The sequence below is a fragment of the Ailuropoda melanoleuca genome, chromosome 11 (genome assembly GCF_002007445.2).
Source record: "Ailuropoda melanoleuca isolate Jingjing chromosome 11, ASM200744v2, whole genome shotgun sequence".
Taxonomy (NCBI): domain Eukaryota; kingdom Metazoa; phylum Chordata; class Mammalia; order Carnivora; family Ursidae; genus Ailuropoda; species Ailuropoda melanoleuca.
The window spans coordinates 75,872,878-75,896,522 of record NC_048228.1 but is presented as its reverse complement, the minus strand read 5'-3'; the positions used below and the strand labels follow the sequence as shown (position 1 = coordinate 75,896,522).

At 37.3% G+C, this 23,645-nt stretch overlaps 1 protein-coding gene across 5 annotated transcripts in view; it reads left to right on the top strand.

Annotated features, from left to right (window-relative positions):
- Positions 1 to 23,645, top strand: part of GRXCR1 (glutaredoxin and cysteine rich domain containing 1) — a 315,893-nt gene that overhangs the window by 72,092 nt on the left and 220,156 nt on the right. For 4 of the 5 annotated variants that reach the window (XR_857341.3, XR_002143152.2, XR_004628887.1 and 1 more), the window contains exon 3: positions 23,154 to 23,303. The gene's annotated coding sequence lies outside the window, so the exon portion shown is untranslated. Of the gene's footprint in view, positions 1 to 10,448; positions 10,482 to 23,153; positions 23,304 to 23,645 lie in introns of those variants that run through there. The other variant, XR_004628889.1, reaches the window with a different exon arrangement.

Genomic DNA, 23,645 nt, shown 5'->3' with positions numbered 1-23,645 from the left:
CCTGCTTCTTCCTCTCCCACTCCTCTGCTTGGGTTCCCTTTCTTGCTGACTGTCTCTCTCTCTCTCAAATAAATAAATAAACTCTTTAAGGAAGAAGCCCACATCCCTAAGATCTCTATAAAACAAGGGCGCACGGCCTGGTCCCAGTAAATAATTTGGGCTCTGGACAACCCCGCAACCTCTCCTCATCAGAATGACGAGAAGGAGAAGCCCGCCCCCCCCCCAGCAAAGAAAAGACAGTGTGGCCTCTGCCACAGAATTGGCCTCGGCCACAGAATTAATACATATGGATGTATCCCAATTATCAGAAATGGAATTCAGAGCAACAATGGTCAAGATGATGAGTAAACTTGAAAAAAGCATCAGAGAAAGCGTTGCTGAGAATATAGAATCCCTAAGGGCAGAAATGAGAGCGAATCTGACAGAAATTAAAAATTCTATGAGCCAAATGCAGTCAAAACTAGAGGCTCTGACGGCCAGGGTCACCGAGGCAGAGGAACGCGTTAGCGAATTGGAGGATGGGTTAGTAGAAGAAAAAACGAAAATAGAAGCTGGTCTTAAAAAAATCCACGCCCACGAATGTAGATTACGGGAGATTACTGACTCTATGAAACGATCCAATGTCAGAATCATCGGCATCCCTGAAGGGGTGGAGAAAAACAGAGGTCTAGAAGAGATATTTGAACAAATTGTAGCTGAAAACTTCCCTAATCTAGCAAGGGAAACAAGCATTCGTGTCCAAGAGGCAGAGAGGACCCCATCCAAGCTCAACCAGGACAAACCTACGCCACGGCATGTCATAGTGCAATTCGCAAATATTAGATCCAAGGATACAGTATTGAAAGCGGCCAGGGCAAAGAAATTTCTCACGTACCAAGGCAAAGGTATCAGGATTACGTCAGACCTGTCTACAGAGACCTGGAATGAGAGAAAGGCTTGGGGGGGCATTTTTAAAGCTCTTTCAGAGAAAAACATGCAGCCAAGGATCCTTTATCCAGCAAAGCTGTCATTCAGAATTGATGGAGAAATAAAGACGTTCCAAAATCGCCAATCATTAACCAATTTCGTAACCACGAAACCAGCCCTACAGGAGATATTAAGGGGGGCTCTATAAAGGTAAAAAGGCCCCAAGAGTGATACAGAGCAGCAAGTCACAACCGATACAAAGACTTTAAAGAGAAATGGCATCATTAAAATCATATCTGTCAATAATCTCTATCAATCTAAATGGCTTAAACTCTCCCATAAAACGCCACAGGGTTGCAGATTGGATAAAAAGACATGACCCATCCATTTGCTGTCTACAAGAGACTCATTTTGAACCCAAAGATGCATTCAGACTTAGAGTAAGGGGATGGAGTACCATCTTCCACGCAAATGGACCTCAAAAGAAAGCTGGAGTAGCAATTCTCATATCAGATAGACTGGATTTTAAACTAGAGGCCATAGAGAGAGATACAGAAGGGCACTATATTATTCTTAAAGGAAGTATTCAACAAGTGGATATGACAATTATTAATATATATGCCCCCAACAGGGGAGCAGCAAGATACACAAGCCAACTCTTAACCAAAATAAAGAGACATATAGATAAGAACACAGTAATAGTAGGGGACCTCAACACCTCACTATCAGAAATAGACAGAACACCCTGGCAAAAACTAAGCAAAGAATCAAAGGTTTTGAACACCATACTGGTTGAGTTGGACCTCATAGATATATATAGAACACTACACCAGAACCAAAGAATACTCATTTTATTCTAATGCCCATGGAACATTCTCAAGAATAGATCATGCTCTGGGGCACAAAACAGGTCTCAGCCAATACCAAAAGATTGAAATTATCCCATGCATATTCTCAGACCACAACCTTCTGAAATTGGAACTCAACCACAAGGAAAAATTAGGAAAAAACACAAAAACTTGGAGGCTAAGAACCATCCTGCTCAAGAATGACTCGATAAACCAGGAAATCAAAAAACAAATTAAACAATTTATGGAGACCAACGAGAATGAATACACAACGGTCCAAAACCTATGGGATACTGCAAAGGCAGTCCTAAGGGGGAAATACATAGCCATCCAAGCCTCACTCAAAAGAATAGAAAAATCTAAAATGCAGTTTTTATTTTCTCACCTCAAGAAGCTGGAAGAGCAACAGAGGTNTGGAACATTCTCAAGAATAGATCATGCTCTGGGACACAAAACAGGTCTCAGCCAATACCAAAAGATTGAAATTATCCCCTGCATATTCTCAGACCACAACGCTCTGAAATTGGAACTCAACCACAAGGAAAAACCTGGAAGAAACTCAAACACTTGGAGGCTAAGAACCATCCTGCTCAAGAATGACTCGATAAACCAGGAAATCAAAAAACAAATTAAACAATTTATGGAGACCAACGAGAATGAATACACAACGGTCCAAAACCTATGGGATACTGCAAAGGCAGTCCTAAGGGGGAAATACATAGCCATCCAAGCCTCACTCAAAAGAATAGAAAAATCTAAAATGCAGTTTCTATATTCTCACCTCAAGAAACTGGAACAGCAACAGAGGGACAGGCCTAACCCACTGACAAGGAAGGAGTTGACCAAAATTAGAGCAGAAATCAATGAATTAGAAACCAGGAGTACAGTAGAGCAGATCAACAGGACTAGATGCTGGTTCTTTGAAAGAATCAATAAAATCGACAGACCACTGANATTTACAATAACACCAAAAACCATGCGTTACCTTGGAATTAACTTAACCAGAGACGTAAAGGACCTATATGCTAGAAACTATAGATCACTTTTGAAAGATATTGAGGAAGACATAAAAAGATGGAAAAATATTCCATGCTCATGGATTGGAAGAATTAACATAGTTAAAATGTCCATACTACCCAGAGCAATCTACACTTTCAATGCTATCCCGATCAAAATACCGAGGACATTTTTCAAAGAACTGGAACAAATAGTCCTTAAATTTGTATGGAACCAGAAAAGGCCCCGAATCTCCAAGGAACTGTTGAAAAGGAAAAACAAAGCTGGGGGCATCACAATGCCGGATTTCGAGCTGTACTACAAAGCTGTGATCACAAAGACAGCATGGTACTGGCACAAAAACAGACACATCGACCAATGGAACAGAATAGAGAACCCAGAAATGGACCCTCGGCTCTTTGGGCAACTAATCTTTGATAAAGCAGGAAAAAACATCCGGTGGAAAAAAGACAGTCTCTTCAATAAATGGTGCTGGGAAAATTGGACAGCTACATGCAAAAGAATGAAACTTGACCACTCTCTCACACCATACACAAAAATAAACTCCAAATGGATGAAAGACCTCAATGTGAGACAGGAATCCATCAAAATTCTAGAGGAGAACATAGGCAACAACTTCTATGACATCGGCCAGAGCAACCTTTTTCACGACACATCTCCAAAGGCAAGAGAAATAAAAGATAAAATGAACTTATGGGACTTTATCAGGATAAAGAGCTTCTGCACAGCCAAGGAAACAGTCAAAAAAACTAAGAGACAGCCCACGGAATGGGAGAATATATTTGCAAAGGACACCACAGATAAAGGACTGGTATCCAAGATCTACAAAGAACTTCTCAAACTCAATACACGAGAAACAAATAAACAAATCATAAAATGGGCAGAAGATATGAACAGACACTTTTCCAATGAAGACATACAAATGGCTAACAGACACATGAAAAAATGTTCAAAATCATTAGCCATCAGGGAAATTCAAATCAAAACCACACTGAGATACCACCTTACGCCAGTTAGAATGGCAAAGATAGACAAGGCAAGAAACAACAATTGTTGGAGAGGATGTGGAGAAAGGGGATCCCTCCTACATTGTTGGTGGGAATGCAAGTTGGTACAGCCACTCTGGAAAACAGTGTGGAGGTCCCTTAAAAAGTTAAAAATTGAACTACCCTATGACCCAGCCATTGCACTACTGGGTGTTTACCCCAAAGATACAGACGTAGTAAAGAGAAGGGCCATATGCACCCCAATGTTCATAGCTGCATTGTCCACAATAGCCAAATCATGGAAGGAGCCGAGATGCCCTTCAACAGATGACTGGATTAAGAAGCTGTGGTCCATATATACAATGGAATATTACTCAGCTATCAGAAAGAACGAATTCTCAACATTTGCTGCAACATGGACGGCACTGGAGGAGATAATGCTAAGTGAAATAAGTCAAGCAGAGAAAGACAATTATCATATGATTTCTCTCATCTATGGAACATAAGAAGTAGGATGATCGGTAGGGGAAGAAAGGGATAAAGAAAGGGGGGTAATCAGAAGGGGCAATGAAACATGAGAGACTATGGACTATGAGAAACAAACTGAGGGCCTCAGAGGGCAGGGGGGTGGGGGATTGGGATAGTCCGGTGATGGGAAGTAAGGAGGGCACGTATTGCATGGTACACTGGGTGTTATACACAACTAATGAAGCATCAAACTTTACATCGGAATCTGGGGATGTACTGTATGGTGACTAACATAATATAATAATAAATCATTAAAAAAAAAAAAAAAGAAAGTCTGTCCTACCCCATGGGAGTCAGGCACTGGCAGGGGTCTTCCATTGGGAGGGCTGGGTGGCCATAAACTATTAGTCAAGGCTGTTCTGTTTGTGTGAGGGAAAGTCTCCAAACATAGAAGTAGCTGTGTTATCGACTAATATAGTTACTGGGGAAAAGTTGACCCCCCTGTTTATATAATGATGGTGGTTTCCCATTGGCATTCTTTACAGTTCATCCTTTGAGCTCAGATACCCATATGTCATGGCATAGCCTCTCCAGAATTCTGATTGGAAAACCTTACAAGGGGGTTCCTGTGGGGTGATAATGAGTGGGACTGCTTCTAACTCCATCCCTTCTTAGCCAGACCATTTATTCTACTGGTACAGACATAGCACTGTTGAATGGCCTTTGAATTAAGGTGTATGCTGAATTATAAAACATAGGGTCCTATCCTTTCAAGGTGTTCTCTTCAAGCTGCTACTTCAGCTGCACACTTTAGTGTCCATTTCAGCCTTTTATTGGGTTAGCAGTGTAGATGGTACAATGCATGGTCGGAACAATGGATGTTGTCACAAGAGCACTGCTGCTCACCCTTCTCTGTACAGTGGGTATGTAAGTTCATGGTAATGTTATGCAATTATACATGATGCTAAATTAGACATTCTTTAAGCCCCTGGTAGTGGTGCTGCCTGGGAAGTGTGAGCAGAAAAGGTAAGCCAGACCTGGAATAGTGAGTGGGTCAAGCACAGACAGGATAGAAAATTACTCTTTCCAGGGTATCAGTGTCTTGTTGGTCTTACTGAAAGATAGTACCATCTGAGCACTCACCGTTGTTCTCTACTGCTGGCAAGGTAGACATTCAGCAGTGGCAATAGCGAGATCATTTTGGTGAGAGCAAGCCCAGCTGATGGTCCATGGACCCATGGACCATGCATAGGTCCATTTCTTCCACCATGCCTAGTCTAGTTCTTGCCTACTTTATTCAAGCATGAGAAATGCTGGAGACAGAGGGTCGGTGGACTGAGTCATCCTGTCCACCTGTCAAATTCCTTCTCTGAAGTAGATTCTGTCTAGTGGACGTTAACTTGTGATAGAAGGGTCCTCATCTCACTTAAACCTTTTTTAGACGTATTATTTGCTTAGGGGTTGCTTTAGTTTTATGATGAACTTATGTAACTGTGATAACAATCTTCTGTAAACATTTTGCCATTTTCAGTGAAGTGTAGAAATCTTACTTCTGTTTAGATCCCTTAGCCCTCCACACTTGAAAAATTTGTTTTCTCTACACATATGGAGCACCCCATCATTTGGTATTATAGTTTTTGCCTCAGCCATTAAACATGATTAAAAAACTCAGGAGATGTATAATCTATTATATCCACCCCCCCTTTTTGACCTACTGCATTGTTATTTCTTCCTTTCTGAAGTCATCTACTTTCTGTTTGGAGAATTCCCTGTAGGCATTCTCTAAGGGTAGGTCTGCTGCTCTTAGAGGTAGAGATTCCCTTAGTTTTCCATCATCTGAGAATGTCTTAATTTGCCTTCATAACTGAAGGATGTTTTTTTTTGCGTGTGTGCCAGTTATAGAATTTTTAGGGTTGACAGTTTTTTTGTTTTTGTTTTTTTTCTCTCAGCATTTGAAAAATGTGCTATTTTAGTATAATATAAACCAGTACTTCTAGGGCTAAAGTTTAATTATATGATTGCAGTCTAAATAACCTATTTTGATTGGAAAAAGAAAAGGCAGGGTACAATTTTGCTCCTTATATTGCAGAAAATATTTCTTTTTGAGGGGAAATACACATGAAAACTTTTTTTTTTTTTTTGGCTTATCCCAGTGGTAGTTGAATACTAGGTTTTTCTTGCTTTCTTTTTCTTCTGAGACATACAGAGAGAAATACCAGCTGTTCTAAGGGCAAAGAGGATGAAAACACACACTAACAGTTGAGTCCAAATGAGCAGCCTCCTGTGTCTGCCACAGAGAGAAGGGAGCAAAAATCCATCTTGGGAAGCTCTCTGAGGTGAAGTGTAGGGAGTTTGGAACCAGGGATACCTGGCTTTGATTCCCATCTCCATCATTTACTAGGTGCTTGATCTTTGGGGAGTGATTTAACCTCTCTAGGTCTCAATTCCCCCATATATAAAATTGAAATGATAATACTTCTTTGAGTCATTGTGAGAATTTAAATGGATGAGATACACAGGCTTCTAGCAATGTGATTCATTCTCAACTGTCTGTCCCGGGTTTTTCAGTTGTATTTCTTCTTCCCCCTTTCACAAAGAGACAATGTAAAGGTTAAGGAAAACCTGTCAGAAGGGGGTCTATCTCTATCTTGGGAAAGTTAAAATTTATTGCAAAAGGCATAATGTGAATCTTTTATTCTTTAAAAGTTGTTATGTTATCACCTTCAAAGTTTATAGTGAGTTACTGTTGTTTAGTTTACTAGTTTAATTATCTTAATAAAGGTAGATGTAAAAAAAAAACGTTTAGTAGGCTGGGTCAAATCAAGGGAGAGATATCTTACAGCAACTTGAACAGAGAAAGTTTTATATAAAGAATTATTAACTACAATAGGACATTGGAGCAATGAGGATTTTGCTAGTAAGAAGAGAATATGAATGAATACAATGTAACAGATGGAAGGGCAGTTACCACCCAAGGCTGAGATAGAGAGTGCAAGGAATAGACCCCACTCTGCCCTCCTACTCCACAGCTGAGATCTGAACCTGATGGGAAAAGGCACAGCCCTAACTGGATGTCAGAGAAGTCACTTTGATGGTACCCTGGAAGAATTTACTGGAAATCTGCCCTCAGGATCTGCCCTCTAGGGCTCTGGGGAAAGTTGTTGAGGAGGTGTCTCATGTGGAGCAGTGCTACAAGTCTGCCTGAAGGTGGTGATGGCCACTGTCCTGCTGCCATCTTTGTACTTCCGGAGACTGGCTCTGGGGAAGCTGTACACACTGCAGGAGTCCGCCAAGCGAGTGCCTCAGAACCAGGAAGGAAAGCCCTTTCCTCCTACAATGTCTCCCCAGCAGCCTCTACTGACAAAGTTTGACACTGTGTAGCAGGCAGTGGAAGATATTTAAGGGGCCCAGATCCATTCTCACAGAGCAAGCAGAAAGGAAGAATTTGGAGATAAGAGGTAATAATTTATGATGGTTACATAGGGTTAGAGAATTCATGACTGAAAATCTGTGTTAGGACTTAGTAAGAGTGATTGTCTTAATTTCATACAAAGCATTGGCTTAATTATTCAAACCATGATATCAGTGCACCATGCCTCCTGGTGATAGTAATTTGAAATTGCATTTTAAATCTTTCTGCCGGTTAGATTTTTTATAATTGAAATTGTGTAACATAGGCTATACGATTGGGGCAAACATAATACTCTATACCCAGAGGTCCTAACTACAAATCACATTTAAAAACTTGTTTCTAGTCGGAGGTACTTAGATTGCATCATAGATATAATTGTATAAATTTGAATATGATTTGATTTGATCCTGAAAAATTTATTTTAGTATTAGGGTGAGGAGTTCAAATGAGAGCTAATCTTACAGCTCAGGTGATTCAGGTTTAAGCCTATCAGGTTGGTTTTAGGTTTACAAAAGGGATTAGATACAAGGGTTCTAGAATAAGCTCATGATCCTACTAATTGAGTGACATGCTGAGCAGGTACAAGGGTCTGCAGGATGGAGGAGTATTATTAATGGACTTTCAATAGAAGTTGATGCCATCTATGTTTAATTTTTTCCCCTGGATTTATATAAATATAATTTTTTGTACATGTTTAGTTTATTTTTGCCTTCTCTGTGACATTTAGAATTTTCTTTAAATTTAAGTGTCATTGATATACAATATTATGTTAGTTTCAGGTATACAACATAGTAATTCAACAATTATATTCATAACAGAATGCTCACCATAGTAAGTCTAGTTGCTATCTGTCACCAGAAAAAGTAATTACAATATTATTGACTATGTTCCCTATGCTGTACTTTTCATCTTTGTGACTTATTTATTTTATAGGTGGAAGTTTGTACCTTTTAATACCCTTCGCTTTTGACAATACGTTTCTTTTGGAAATTCTTCTCTCCTTTGTTTTATGTGGCCCTATTTATTTTCCTCTTTTAGGCTTTTTGTCTTTGTTTCTGTTGTTCTGAAGCATTTAAAGTGTCAGTATTCCTAAGTTCTATCTTTGATGCTGTTTCTTATTCTGTGTGTTTTTTCCAGGGTGGCAGTATAATATCACACTTAAAAGCACAGAGCTTCGAGTTAGAGAAATATTGAATATTAGCTCTGCCACTTCCTGCTTTGTGATCTTAGGTAACTTAATATGTCCAGTCTCAATGTCCTTAGCGGCAAAAATGAGCTACCCTCTCTTACCTCCTAGAGTTGTTGAGATTTTGAAATGAGATATATGTAAAGCCTTTATCATAATACATGGTACATAGTGCCAAATAAACAGTGCTTTTGATAATCTATTTGTCTACTTCAAATAATATGCTTATGATTCCAGATCTTTAGCTAAAGTTTCTCTATTGGGGCTCCAAATCTCTGTATGTAGTAATCTATATCAGTGGTTTCAAATACAGTTTGTGGTCTGTTGTAAATCAGTGACAAGGATTACATTGGTATAAGAAGAATTGAAAAAAAAAAAAGGACTTCAGTTGAGTTTTAAATTGAAGACAAGTTACCTTAATTCAATAAATTGCCTTTTATATCAAGATTCATGCCTTAATTTTTGGTGTTGAAATATAAGAATGAAATGTCGATATAAATAGATGATAGTTTTTAAAGAAGACATATCCTCACCTAGCAAAAGAAAGAATTGGCTGTCTTAAACTGGTTCCTCATATTTATTTGAAAATTTTGCTGGTGTGTGAAACCTGAAAGCCTGGGAACCTCTGATCTGTTGGGCAACTTTACTTGAATAAACCATATGTGCCTCGAACTTGACACTATAAAACTTGTATTTATTATTTCCTTCTTTCCATTCATACAAAACCCAACTCCTTTTTCTTGTATACTGTAAAGGATGTCATAACTCTCCATCCCAGTTGACTGTCAGAAGTGAATTATCCTCAAACTGTCCCGGGTGCTGTTACCCTTACATTTAAGTGATTGCTAAGTCTTCCAGTCTGTATCTTGGTATTTCTTGATTCATACCTATTGACACTGTCATATTTTTTTTGTTGTAATTGTTTTCTTCTTACCTCCAGACTCCTTTCATTCCACTTCATCCTGTCTTGAGCAGCCAGAATGATCTTTTACTTCCCTGCCTAAAATCTCCCAAGATCTGGCTATCTCCTTTGGAGCCTAAGTTTTCAGCAGAGACAGAAATCCCTCCCTTCCCATCTGCTAGTCCTCCCGCATGTGGCTCCCTCATGCCTGCCATAATTAACTGCTTGCTTCTCTATTGCCTTGGAGTCTTTGTACATCCAGTTCTACATGCTAGTAAACATCCTGTCCTCATCTAGAAAATCCCAATTAGTCCTTCAAGGTTCCATTCAAGTTTCTACTAACAAGACAGATGTATAAAAACTACCAAAAAATGTATAAAAAATGTGTTGGCACATTTTCATACCATTTACCTTCATTATTGAGTAAAAGGGTATAGCTAAGGGTACACCTGAGGGTTGGGCAGAAGGCATAGGCTGCATGCTATTAACATAGCTATACAGTCCTAGGCTCCGGCGCTGCTCTGCAACCAGGACTGTTTGCAAATATTAAGTGTGCCCTCTCCTTTTAAGTACTTAGGTATGTCTTCTGTGCTATGTGTAGCAATAACCAGCAACATAAATAAAAAAAAAAAAAAGATGATCAGATGAGATCAGCTAATGTAACAACTTGTCTTCTTGAGGAAAAGTTCTAAAAGCTTAGTAATCATCCTCTATTTTCTTACAGGATGGTTCTTGTTGTGAATTGTACCTCAAGACTCAGAGGGGACCCAGAGAAGTACCATTGCTTATCTTTAACTATGCCTTTCACCTCTGTTGTCCAGAGGGGCATATCAGAGAGAAGAAACTTCCTTTCCCACTCAGCTAGGGCAGTTGAGCTTCAGGAAAGGCTTATATTATCTAAGCTTGATCAAAGGCTTAAATATTTTTGTAATGCTTCATGTCTGTCATATATGTTCTTGATGGTATGAAAGTACTTTGCTACTGTTTCAGTTAGAATGCTAGGTCTACAATTAAATACCCAACTGAGCATTTGAGACATTTTATTCTCTTACATTACAAAGCGTATTGGAAAAGGCAGTGCATCTATTTCATAAGCTCTGTGATGTCATCAAGGATCCATTTTCTTTTCACCTTTCTGTTCTTTGGCACATTTAATATTTGTCCTCCTTTTTTGCATCAGGTGGCAAGATGGCTGCTGAAGTTCTAAGCATCACTATGACATGGCATTATCCCAAATAGGGAGGAATCAAGAGGAGACATTAAAGTCATGATCAATAAGACTAGTGATAATCTAGTCCTTGGAACTGGCACATTGCCAGCCTAAACACGAGTGGGTTTTGTTAGCAAGGAAAAAGGGGAGAGAATGTCTATTGGGTAAGCAACTAACATTGTCAGCTACGTATAATCCTTCCTTTTTAATCATGTGAAATATAACAGTGTTACATAAAGCCTCTATCTTGGGTTTTACTTCTCCTATGTCTGTATCCAGACCAATTTTCTTTCTTCTCCCTTGTTTCCCCTTGACTTTCCACAATTTAACCTTTCCTTCTCCTGGCACTTCCCCATCACCACCCAGTAGATTTAAGTGAGTCCTATTAGATATTTACTACTATGTGTTAGGTTGAACAATGTGAACTTGCCAATATTCACATGTTTTTCCCACAAAAATTTCACAATTTACCCAAATAATTTGGGACAAATGGAAAGTAAATGATAACTATGGAAGATAAGTATATAAAAGTTGCTTAAAGCCATCAGAGAATGTTTCAAATGATGAAAACAGATCTAATTTGCAACTTAAAAACAGTGATAATTTACATTGGACATCTTCATCTGGAAAAGAGAAAAAAAAGTCACCTGTTAATAACATTGAATCACATTCCTAGTGATTGACAATGGTGGACAAGATGTCCATTTTTATTTATTAAATTTGATTTAGGTCATATCCTGCAGAGGGAAAAAAAGGCATTATCTTATGACTTTCTTTTATAGTGTGAACTACTGTTTACCTTATACCTTCCTCTATCCCAGTTGGGTATATCACAACGTCTGCACAAACATTGAAAAAGGAATGGAACTCAATAGAGAAGAATTAATCTTCCTATAGTAGGACACTTAAAATTAAAAAAAGATGAGTGGAAAAATCCAGCACAGAGGGGAAAGATAAGTGTCTCAGACACTCAAACATGGAGAAGATCCAGCACTTTGCAGGAAGCCGTAGCCAGACTTTGTAACAGGAGAGGAAGTCATCTGGATAATGGCATTTCTCACACACCAGCTGCAAGTCAATCTCCTGGGTAAGAGTATCGAGTTAAACAACCCTTGTAGGTCTCTCGTGTCTATGAATGTAATAAGATTCCAGCAACAGAATCATTCTTTTGTTCAGTGGTTTCCCAATTGCTGCTCACATCCTGCTAAAGTCTTCTTCTTCTCCAAAGTCTTGTCCACCAAGTTTCATGTGTTTAGTCCCATATGTCCTTTTGGTGGTCAAATTAGATCAATAGGTAGAGCCAAATAAAAAATAAAGCTGCACTGTGATCATTAAAATGTAGGCCACTTAACAGCTGGACAGGGGCAGCATGAGAGCTTTTGAGGAATTAAGAAATGAGAACAAAGAAAGAGAACTAAATATAAATATGCGAATGACCCAAAAAAAGGGGAAATGAAGATTGTCAGAAAATAAGGGCGTAAAAACACACAAGGCAACAGCAAAGTGAGAGAAAAGATTTGTACTAGCTGGGAAAATGTGGATCACAGTTCTGGCTTCACCAACTAGATATACCATTTTGAACAAGTCACTTAATCTTTACTTTTTAAAAATAGCTTCGCTGAAATTTAATTTACATTCCATGCCATTCACCTATTTAAAGTATACAATTCAATGCTTTATAGTATATGCAGAGAATTGTACAACAATTACCACAATCTAATTGTAGACCATTTTATTACCTCCAAAAGAAATCTCATACTCATTAGTGATGTTTTCTCCTGCCTCAACTTTGGCAACCACTAAGCTACTTCTGTGTCTGTAGATTTGCCTTTTCTGGATATTTCCTATAAATTTCACTTAAGGAATGATTTCCAGGTACATCTGTGTTATAGCGTATATCAGTTCTTCATTCATTTTTATTGCTGATTTGCTTTGTCACACTTTATAATTAAAGAAAAAAACCCACCCAATAGCAATTTTCTTAATATTTTAGGTTACCTCTGTGAACTTTTTTTTGGTTTTTTTGAGTTAATTATCCTTGAAAGAAAAATAAATTGTCATCCCTTGTCTGGGAATGACGAAGATCATTATCATTTACTTTCATGAAGGGGAAGTAAAAACTGAGGAACAAATAAATATCTGTATTTGCTGAAATGTAGAGGAAACTTACCTCAGACCTTGTGATTCCAAGGGCTCAATACCAACGTTCACTTGTTTGTCATTAGTTCATTCATTCAGTGGATGTTTAGACTTCCGTGTGCAAAGAACTATGTGTTCCTTTATTGCCCCCAAAGAAGGGATATGTAGGTAACTAAGATACAACTAATTCTTATCATCCTTATCAGAACCACCAGTCCTAGGAACAAAATGACTTCATTTAATGCCTGTTGAGGTGTGGCATCACAGAGCCAAAGGGAGAAGGAAGAGAGCACGCCAAAGGGTTGGTAGGCATAGTTTTCTTCTCAGGTCTTACGGACATTGGAGTCTGTTTGCTCAGACACCTACTGGAAATATAAAATCCTTCTAATTAGTTAAAGTTATCTCAGGTAGTTTCCTTGTTGTTCTACAATATAAACCCATAAGAAATCTTCATGGCCTGGGCAAAAGCTGTAAATTTTGGGGGTTGTGAAAAACTGAAAAAAGTATGTGCTGGCAGACAAGAAAACAGCCAGAGGACACAGTCTGTGAGGTCTTAATAAAAAAATTGGCAATGAGGAAGCTTTTCTGGAGCAAAGATTTCCTCTGGGTAAGAGACCTTTGCCTCTACTCACTTTGTGTAATGTCCTTATTCAAAGCTTCTAGACCAGTATTAAATAAAATAACATATTGGGTGTTTGGGTTCTTAAGATCATTCTTTTATTTTATATGCCACTGAGCAGGTAGTTCTAGAATCTAATATTAAGTTCAGTGTCTCAAATTTAAAAGATAGGTAGAGACCCTAGAAAGAGCTCAAAGGAATACCTAAAAGAGAAATTTAGGGCTTATGAGTAAAAATTTGAAAAGAAAGACTCTAAAAAGGAAACATCATGCTATTATTGGCCATGAGAAAGAATTGGATATTTATTTCATAAAAATGAAAGAATGGTTGCTCTTTGTGGGTCTCAACACAGAATAATTACAAATATACCTTAATAACTGAGAAGTTTAATATTAAAGGAATAGTTTACCAACAAAAGGCCTATCATTTTTTGGCAATTTTATGCCTTTCTGTATAAAGCCAGAATAATTGACCAGACTGATTTAATTTGTGAGGTAAAAAGCTAATTTAGTGAAAGTATATATTCTGTACCTACTCTGGTGAAATTTACCCAGGAAAAGGGAGAGAAAGGGACAAACCTATGGATATGGAATAAAATTACAATACTGTAAAGAGTGGACACTCTTGTTAAAAAACTTCTAATGGACAATTTCACACAAAAAATTGCTTTGCATAACCAAATGAAGAAGAAATAAAAGCCAGAAAATCTTAATAAACCTATAATATCTGAAGTAATTGGATTAGTATTTAAAAATCTAGCCCGCTTCCTATTAAAAAAACCAAAATGAACGATGATGGGTAGTAAGGAGGGCACGTATTGCATGGTGCACTGGGTGTTATACGCAACTAATGAATTATCGAACTTTACAACGGAAACCGGGGATGTACTGTATGGTGACTAACATAATATAATAAAAAATCATTTAAAAAATGCTCTAAAAATAAAAAAAACAAAACAAAAACCAAAATGAAAACCAAAACAGAAAAGACAAATAAAACAGATAGAGAAGTTCAAAGGCAAGTTATAACACTTCATCAAGAAACAAATAATTCCAAAGCTATAGAAATCCCTCCAGAGAATAGAACAAGTAACACTTCCCAAATAATTCAATGAGGCTTATATTGTCATGAGGCTAAAACCAAACAAGGATTTTTTTGATAAGAGATGATTAAAAGTCATTCTCCCTTTTGAAATAGAGATATGAAATTCCTGAACAAATTATTAGCAAACCAAATCTCACCATGTGTTGAAAAAAAAATCATGGAGGAATTGGGCTTTTCCAAGGAATTGAAAGAGGGTTTAATGTTTAAAAATGCATTGCAAAGCATGATACAACTGTTTATTTAGATTATTATTATCAAAATTATTCCCTTCCTGATAATTCAAGAGCCTAATGAGGGCAAAATTGTGTCTATTTTTTTCACTGTTTTATTCCCAGTTCCAAACATATGTGCTCTTGGTAGGCACTCAAATATTTTTTTCCTAATAAATTGAATGGCATGTGGTTGGATATCATAAAAATTTAGTTTCAGAGGTATTTATAGAAACTAAAATGTCAGATGTTCTGAGTCGATTTTAAAGTAGAAAAAAATTAATCTTTTTAAAAGTAGAGATAATGTCCTAGGGAATCCTTTCTAGTTCTTTTGCTGTCAAGATGGCAAAAAAATGTATCTAGTACTTGATTCTTGGCTAATATTGGACTGACCCATCCTCACTGAGCCACAGAGCCTTCCTCAGAGACCTTCTCAACACAGTCCTAAAGTAACCTAGTATCAAACAATTGGAATTGGCACATGTAACACAACCTAGTTGGGATTTCTGTGTTGTCTCGGGGAAAAAAATCACATTTTTACTCTAACAAAATATTTAATTATATATTGACTGATGATATCAGAATAAAAACAGCCTCAGGAAAGTCTACCTTTTAATGTAGATCCAATTTCTCCACTTGGCTTTCCCACTGGAATGAATACAGGACTTAATGGCAACAGTTTGGGACAAATTATTTCAGATTCAGCCAAAATCACTTTTTGTTTTTATTTTGTAAAAAACCCTAATGGTTTGGTGAAGAATTTGGATTCTAATTGCAGCTTGGTTTTGGCAAAGATAAACAAAGATTATAAATATTCATGTGTCTAGATGTTATATCTCAAGTTATTGTCCTTAAACCTCTCAACTAAATTCCAGCCAGAGAAAGAAACACATTTCTCAATTACTTTTGAAAAGTCATATGTTAAGTGGCCAAGAGGTTCAAGAGAGTTCCAATAAATCACATAATAGAGATGGTCTTACTTAAATTGTAGACAGTTATCTTGCAAAATTAATTTGAGGTTCAGAGGCAAGATAATCGGTATCATTTTCTATAATATTCAGGCAATATTAATTGAACGTTGCTGCTCTATCCTTAGGAGTCCTTTCTCCAATTGAAGCAATCATACTGTTAAAAGTGTCAGTTTCAATCAGTCTTGCACCAGAGAATACCATTTGGCCATGTAAATATTATCGAAGAGATCTAAAGATGCTTTTTCTGTGAGGGCTTAGATATTGAACTTCCCTGATTAATTTGTCTTTCTGCATACAAATCTCACTTTCTCTACAAGCAAAGACTGAAAGGTGTTTTACAATTTTAACTTGCCTTATTATTTACAGACGTAATGCTTTTCTTATTTGAGATAAAAAAAATGAATTACCAAAGCTTTTCATTTTTTTGTCTCTGTGTATGGAGGGATAAAGTATATTTCTTAGCATTTTTTCAAGAGTTGACTTTAAAAATTTTTTCTCATAGTTGAATGAAAAGTAATTATTAAGTAATTATAGGGGCATCTGGCTGGCTCAGTCGTTAAGTGTCTGCCTTTGGCCCAGGGCCTGATGTCAGGGTCCTGGGATCGAGCTCCGCATCGGGCTCCCTGAACCGCTGGGACCCTGCTTCTTCCTCTCCCACTCCCCCTGCTTGTGTTCCCTCTCTCGCTGGCTCTCTCTCTCTCTGTCAAATAAATAAATAAAATCTTTAAAAAATTATTAAGTAATTATAAAACTTTGTAAGTTTAGACAATGCCACTCTTAGAAATATAGCCCTATAAAAATTAGAAAAATAAGAAACTTCCTGAAAAAAATTAGAAGCATTGGGCTGAAATAGGATTTGAGTAACTCAATAAATGTGCATAAAATCATAACAATACAGATATTGCAAATCACTCAAAATATTAGCATTGTCTCCCAGACTTTAATTTTTATGGACAGATTTTTAAAAATTAACTCGTTACATAAATTTGAATAAAAATAACAAGCAATTATTTGATCTATCAAATCATAAAATAAAGAGGATTTGATTGTTTTGTGAGGAATTAAAGGGCTGATATCCAAGATATGTAAAGAACTTCTCAAACTCAACACTTAAGTAGGGATATCATAAAGAAATGGTAAAAGTTAACTAAAAATAGCAGCGCTTCTAGGAGGAGCTAATTCTATGCCTTGGGAAGAGAGATTTCAAGATTAGGCTAGAAAATTTTGTTGCCAGAAAGCAAGTACGCTTTGAAATGTTCTGATGTGGTGTTGACAGGACTCAGAAGCCAACTTAAAAAGAGCTTTCATTGGCCAAGCTGTGACAATTTAAGCATAGAAAAAAAGATAAAAATCAAACTGATTAAAACAGCAAAGCCTAGAAGAAGCCATTATTCATAATTATGCTTAAAAGAAAATGGAACCTTATTTTCTTTTCATACAAATGGTACTATATTCATGTTAATTTCTTTAAAGGAAAATAATATTTTTCAAGTTTAATTATATAAGCATGAATAGATAGATAGATATATAGATAGATAGATAGATAGATAGATAATTTTTAGGGTGGGTAAGATGATATCCATACACAAAGGATAATGGTCCCCACCATTGTTATGGTATTTTTTGGGAATCTACCTTGCTCACCATTCTTGTGTGCTTTTTGATATCCTTTCAGGGATTATTTGTTCTCTTCTAGAAGTATATTTGCTTTTATTTAGGGTGTCTTAATGGGGGAATCTGTTTTCATCTAATAACTTGGTTTGCCCTCATTCTTGAATGAGAATCTAGTTGAATATACAAATCCAGATTGACTTTTGAATATATTTTTGAATACATTTTCTCAACATTTTTCTGGCTCCCATTGTAACTACTGATCTGTTTTTAGTCAAATTGTCATACTTAAAGATATTCTTTTACCTGTGAATGCTTTTAAGTTCTGTTTTTGTTCTTTATATGTGAACAGTGACTTTGTGTTTTTTGTTTACTCTTCTGTCTTCAGAGCTCAGAATAGTGGCTGATATTACTTGCTCAATAAACAATTTTGGAATGAATAATTTAACAGTTTTCTGTAGTTTGAATCTGACCATTGTCATGGAGTTCTTGGATGAGTAAAATGAGACAAAGTGCCTGAAGAATATAATATGGTACCTGGCACATAATTACTGCTCAATAAATGCTGCTTCCATGTTTATTGAGAGAAAAAGATTATTAATCTCTGTAATAGGAAGAGAAGGATCTGTTACTCTATGACCTTATGTTCTAGAGAGTAGGCAATACACACACATGTGCATGCATCGTATCTTCTCATTATATTTCCAAACTTAAATACAAACCTTGATTTCGTTTCTTATTTTCCCCCACTTTGGCACCCACAAAAAGGGTGTGAGTAGTAAGATGTACAACAAAAAGATTTACAAAGCAAAAAGAGTTACCTCTCTAGGTCTGTTTGGTGCTGCTGCAAATATGAACCAAGGATTGCTTGTTTAAGACTAGGACGTAGTCTTTACAAACTGAAAAGAAGTTTATCCTGTAAAAAGGCCATTTTGATGAAAGTTTGTTCATGGAGTGAAAGCATTAGACCAACTTTTGAAATAAATTGTGCGTGAAAGCATTAAAAATAGTGACTTTCACGTATTGAGTTTGAGAAGTTCTTTGTAGATCTTGGATACCAGTCTTTTATCTGTAGTGTCATTTGCAAATATATTCTCCCATTCCGTGGGCTGCCTCTTAGTTTTTTTGACTGTTTCCTTGGCTGTGCAGAAGCTTTTTATCTTGATGAAGTCCCATAAGTTCATTTTATCTTTTGTTTCTCTTGCCTTTGGAGATGTGTCATGAAAAAGGTTGCTTTGGCCGATGTCGTAGAGGTTGCTGCCTATGTTCTCCTCTAGGATTTTGATGGATTCCTGTCTCACATCGAGGTCTTTCATCCATTTGGAGTTTATCTTTGTGTATGGTGTGAGAGAGTGGTCAAGTTTCATTCTTTTGCATGTAGCTGTCCAATTTTCCCAGCACCATTTATTGAAGAGACTGTCTTTTTTCCACCGGATGTTTTTTCCTGCTTTATCAAAGATTAGTTGCCCAAAGAGCCGAGGGTCCATTTCTGGGTTCTCTATTCTGTTCCATTGGTCGATGTGTCTGTTTTTGTGCCAGTACCATGCTGTCTTTGTGATCACAGCTTTGTAGTACAGCTCGAAATCCGGCATTGTGATGCCCCCAGCTTTGTTTTTCCTTTTCAACAGTTCCTTGGAGATTCGGGGCCTTTTCTGGTTCCATACAAATTTAAGGACTATTTGTTCCAGTTCTTTGAAAAATGTCCTCGGTATTTTGATCGGGATAGCATTGAAAGTGTAGATTGCTCTGGGTAGTATGGACATTTTAACTATGTTAATTCTTCCAATCCATGAGCATGGAATATTTTTCCATCTTTTTATGTCTTCCTCAATATCTTTCAAGAGTGATTTGTAGTTTCTAGAATATAGATCCTTTACGTCTCTGGTTAAGTTAATTCCAAGGTAACGTATGCTTTTGGTGCTACTGTAAATGAGATGGATTCCCTAATTTCTCNAGAAACAAATAAACAAATCATAAAATGGGCAGAAGATATGAACAGACACTTTTCCAATGAAGACATACAAATGGCTAACAGACACATGAAAAAATGTTCAAAATCATTAGCCATCAGGGAAATTCAAATCAAAACCACACTGAGATACCACCTTACGCCAGTTAGAATGGCAAAGATAGACAAGGCAAGAAACAACAATTGTTGGAGAGGATGTGGAGAAAGGGGATCCCTCCTACATTGTTGGTGGGAATGCAAGTTGGTACAGCCACTCTGGAAAACAGTGTGGAGGTCCCTTAAAAAGTTAAAAATTGAACTACCCTATGACCCAGCCATTGCACTACTGGGTGTTTACCCCAAAGATACAGACGTAGTGAAGAGAAGGGCCATATGCACCCCAATGTTCATAGCAGCTTTGTCCTCAATAGCTAAATCGTGGAAGGAGCTGAGATGCCTTTCAACAGATGACTGGATTAAGAAGTCANGTGGGAATGCAAGTTGGTACAGCCACTCTGGAAAACAGTGTGGAGGTCCCTTAAAAAGTTAAAAATTGAACTACCCTATGACCCAGCCATTGCACTACTGGGTGTTTACCCCAAAGATACAGACGTAGTAAAGAGAAGGGCCATATGCACCCCAATGTTCATAGCTGCATTGTCCACAATAGCCAAATCATGGAAGGAGCCGAGATGCCCTTCAACAGATGACTGGATTAAGAAGCTGTGGTCCATATATACAATGGAATATTACTCAGCTATCAAAAAGAACGATTTCTCAACATTTGCTGCAACATGGACAGCAATGGAGGAGATAATTGCTAAGTGAAATAAGTCAAGCAGAGAAAGACAATTATCATATGGTTTCTCTCATCTATGGAACATGAGAACTAGGAAGATCAGTAGGAGAAGAAAGGGATAAAGAAAGGGAGGGTAATCAGAAGGGGGAGTGAAGCATGAGAGACTATGGACTCTGGGAAACAAACTGACGGCTTCAGAGGGGAGGGGGGTGGGGGAATGGGATAGGCTGGTGATGGGTGGTGGAGAGGCATGTATTGCATGGTGCACTGGGTGTTATACGCAAGTAATGAATCATCGAACTTTACATCAAAAAAAAAAAATAGTGACTTTCATGGTAGAGGTGATATTCTTGGGCCATGTCCTTATAGGTATTTTTTCCTGCAATGTCTTCATAGAAGTTCTGTTCTATGTATACCGAGAATTCTAAACCTCTCTCTGAATATGTTCAAAGCAGTGAATCTCTAATTATGTTCCAAATCCATCAAGTAATTCCATTCGAGATTTCTGAGGAGATTCAATGCCCATATTTTCATTCATCTAATTTTTTTAGGATATGGTTATTTAAAACTTCTAATTGGACAGGATTCACTATTTTAGATCAAGTATTTTTAACACTTACATGATTCTAAAGTCACACATTCAATAAAAGTCATCATCAAATTAATTATTTGACCAAATTGTATTTACTTTGCTAAAATTATACTTTGCTTAAATGTATAAAGCCTACTTTCTGATAATATCTTATATATGATGAAATTCTGCGTTCTGTGGTTTCCACTTGGGCATATTCAACCAGATTGGGTTACCAGCGTTACTAGAAAGACTTTGTAATGTTTTATAAAATGGTCCTTTGGCTTGGAACTTCCGAGTGAGTGAGGTATTGATTTGAGATCAAAGCATGCTTAACATAGTCCCTCAAAGTGCTCAAAAAAATACCTGCTGAATGAAAATGTTTCAACCTTGGAGTGGGGAAAATGATATTTAACAAATGTGAGTGCTTTTTTGCATATGGCAAGGAATTTCGAAAATTTCTTTCGGTCTAATGTACCTATTCCAATGTGATGCATGTGTGTTACATTTGGGGTGATTGTTAACAGCTCCAAACAAATGTAGCAGCCCAATGTTGTGCCTCCCTTTCCCTCTCCCACATGTAATATGCCTAGCCTTACAGCCCGTTCTTTAGAAAGCTGCAAATCTAAATGCCTAGATCAGTTTATGGCTTCTTTTTTTCATCCAGCACAAACAAAAGAAAATGTTGAGAGGGTGGAAGAAAGTCCTTTTCCCAAGCATCCGGAGAATATATGTTCTTTTGAAAGTAGAGAGGAAATTAAACTGGCTGAACTATTTTTCTTTTTTTCTTTTTGAAAGCTCTCTGTTGTTTGATGTCCATGATGATCATTTAGACTGCTCTAGAGGCTGCTGGAATAATATACTTAGCAGAGCCTGGAAATTTCTTAAATTTGCAAAAAGACAAAGCTCAGAAAGTTAAATTTCATTTCTGTAGTCTTTGTTTACGGTTTGTATTTGGTGAGACTGATCTGTAATGCATTGCATCTAGGCAGTGTAGCCGTTGCATCCCATACCAAATTGAAGAAGAATGTTTATGCCTGCCAGATGTTGTTTTCATTAAATTATTGATATTTCTATTTATACAAAGGTAGCCAAAATTGATCTCATAGGTTCCTTGTCAGCTCTACGACTCAATTTCCCATATGACTCAATGATTTCACCTTAAATCTATGGCACTTACGAGAATTTCTAAATTATCACTTAGAAATAATTTTTACGTTTATTTTTATAAGGTAAGTTATATGAATTAATAAGTGGGTCATGGATTAATACAGCTGTTGGTTGGAAATGAGAAACACTGTATGTTTTAATACTTGAAGGGAGCTACTAAGAGATGGTATCATTAATTGGTTTTGTGCATGGACTTTGGATTTCACGCTACCCTTGGTTGAGATCCTGGCTTGGTATATCAGTTAGCATCTTTTGATTGCAAAAAACCAAAAGTTGGCTAACTTAACCAAAAAGTAAATGTATTGGCAAACTGTTAAGTTATAACAAATCTGAAGTTTGGAGAACCATATCCTGACATAGGCAGAAACCAGTAGTTTGGGGCGAGTACTACAGGAAATTTCTCAAGATAGAAATAGTCAGATCAAGATGCGGCTTCTGATTGAATGGGATCTCACCGTGTTTTTAAAACCTTGCACTACTTCCTCAATGGTCAAAGTCCCAGAAAAGAGTGGCTACATTTTGTCTCTCTTCCAGTACCAGCCTAGTGGAAAGAAGGATCTAGCCGTTCAAACTTTTGTAATGGAAGTCAACCATTTCCTACCTATGAAGACTATTCTTAATGAATGAGATACGATTCCCTATAAGGAAGCTGGAATGCAGTGGGAAAGAGATGATGCTGGGGACCAAGAAATAACAAATGTGCATTATGCTTGGCTACTTACTAATGATGTAACATTGCCAAGTTACCCAACCTCTCTTAGCCTCAGCTTCCTTATCTGTAAAATAATGATTATATTTCCTACCTTACCGGATTACTGTGAGTATAAGATTAGGTAATACATAGAAAATTCGAGGTACATAGTATTCACGCAGTGAATATTGGCTATCACTCTCATTATTTTGTACTTTGTACACTTCTTACACATACATTTGCTTCTTTAAATCCTCACAATATTGTGTCATTTCACTGTAATAGATTTTATTACCTTTCTTTTATGGGTAAGAAACTTGGACTTAGGAGGCATTGCCCAAAGCCGAAAGCCTGGTTGTTCCAAATGCCCTGTGTTTCCTTCTACAGAGTGCAGCCCATCACTGCAGTGTCATCAATTTGGAAAAAAAGATGAGTGAACACCACCGAGCCAGAGTTTTCTTTCTGAGAAAAAGAGCTTGATGAATTCGGAGCCAATTCTTTCAGCAAGAGGATTGTTTGTTCACTGCTTGGCTGCAGGTTAGTTTGGCTATTGTGTCTGTTTCCTGGAAGCAGGGTTCTGAGAGTGAAATCCTGATGCACATTCACAGGATGGTATCAACGTGGCTTTCAATCCTGTGATCTTATGGTTTCATTACAAAGATATCCAGGTTTGTAAAACTATGTTTTGAAAGTACAGCTGTTAGCCTGTTAACAAAATGTGAGAGTACAGAGAAGTAACCTGTTACACACCATGGAATTTTCCAAAGCAGTTTATGCTATGTGTGCGGGCAGATCTGCGTTTGTCTTCCCTTTCAGTTTGACACCTGGACACCTATGCCTAAGAGTGGGCCAGGGTATTTGATAACAAGGATAGTTTTG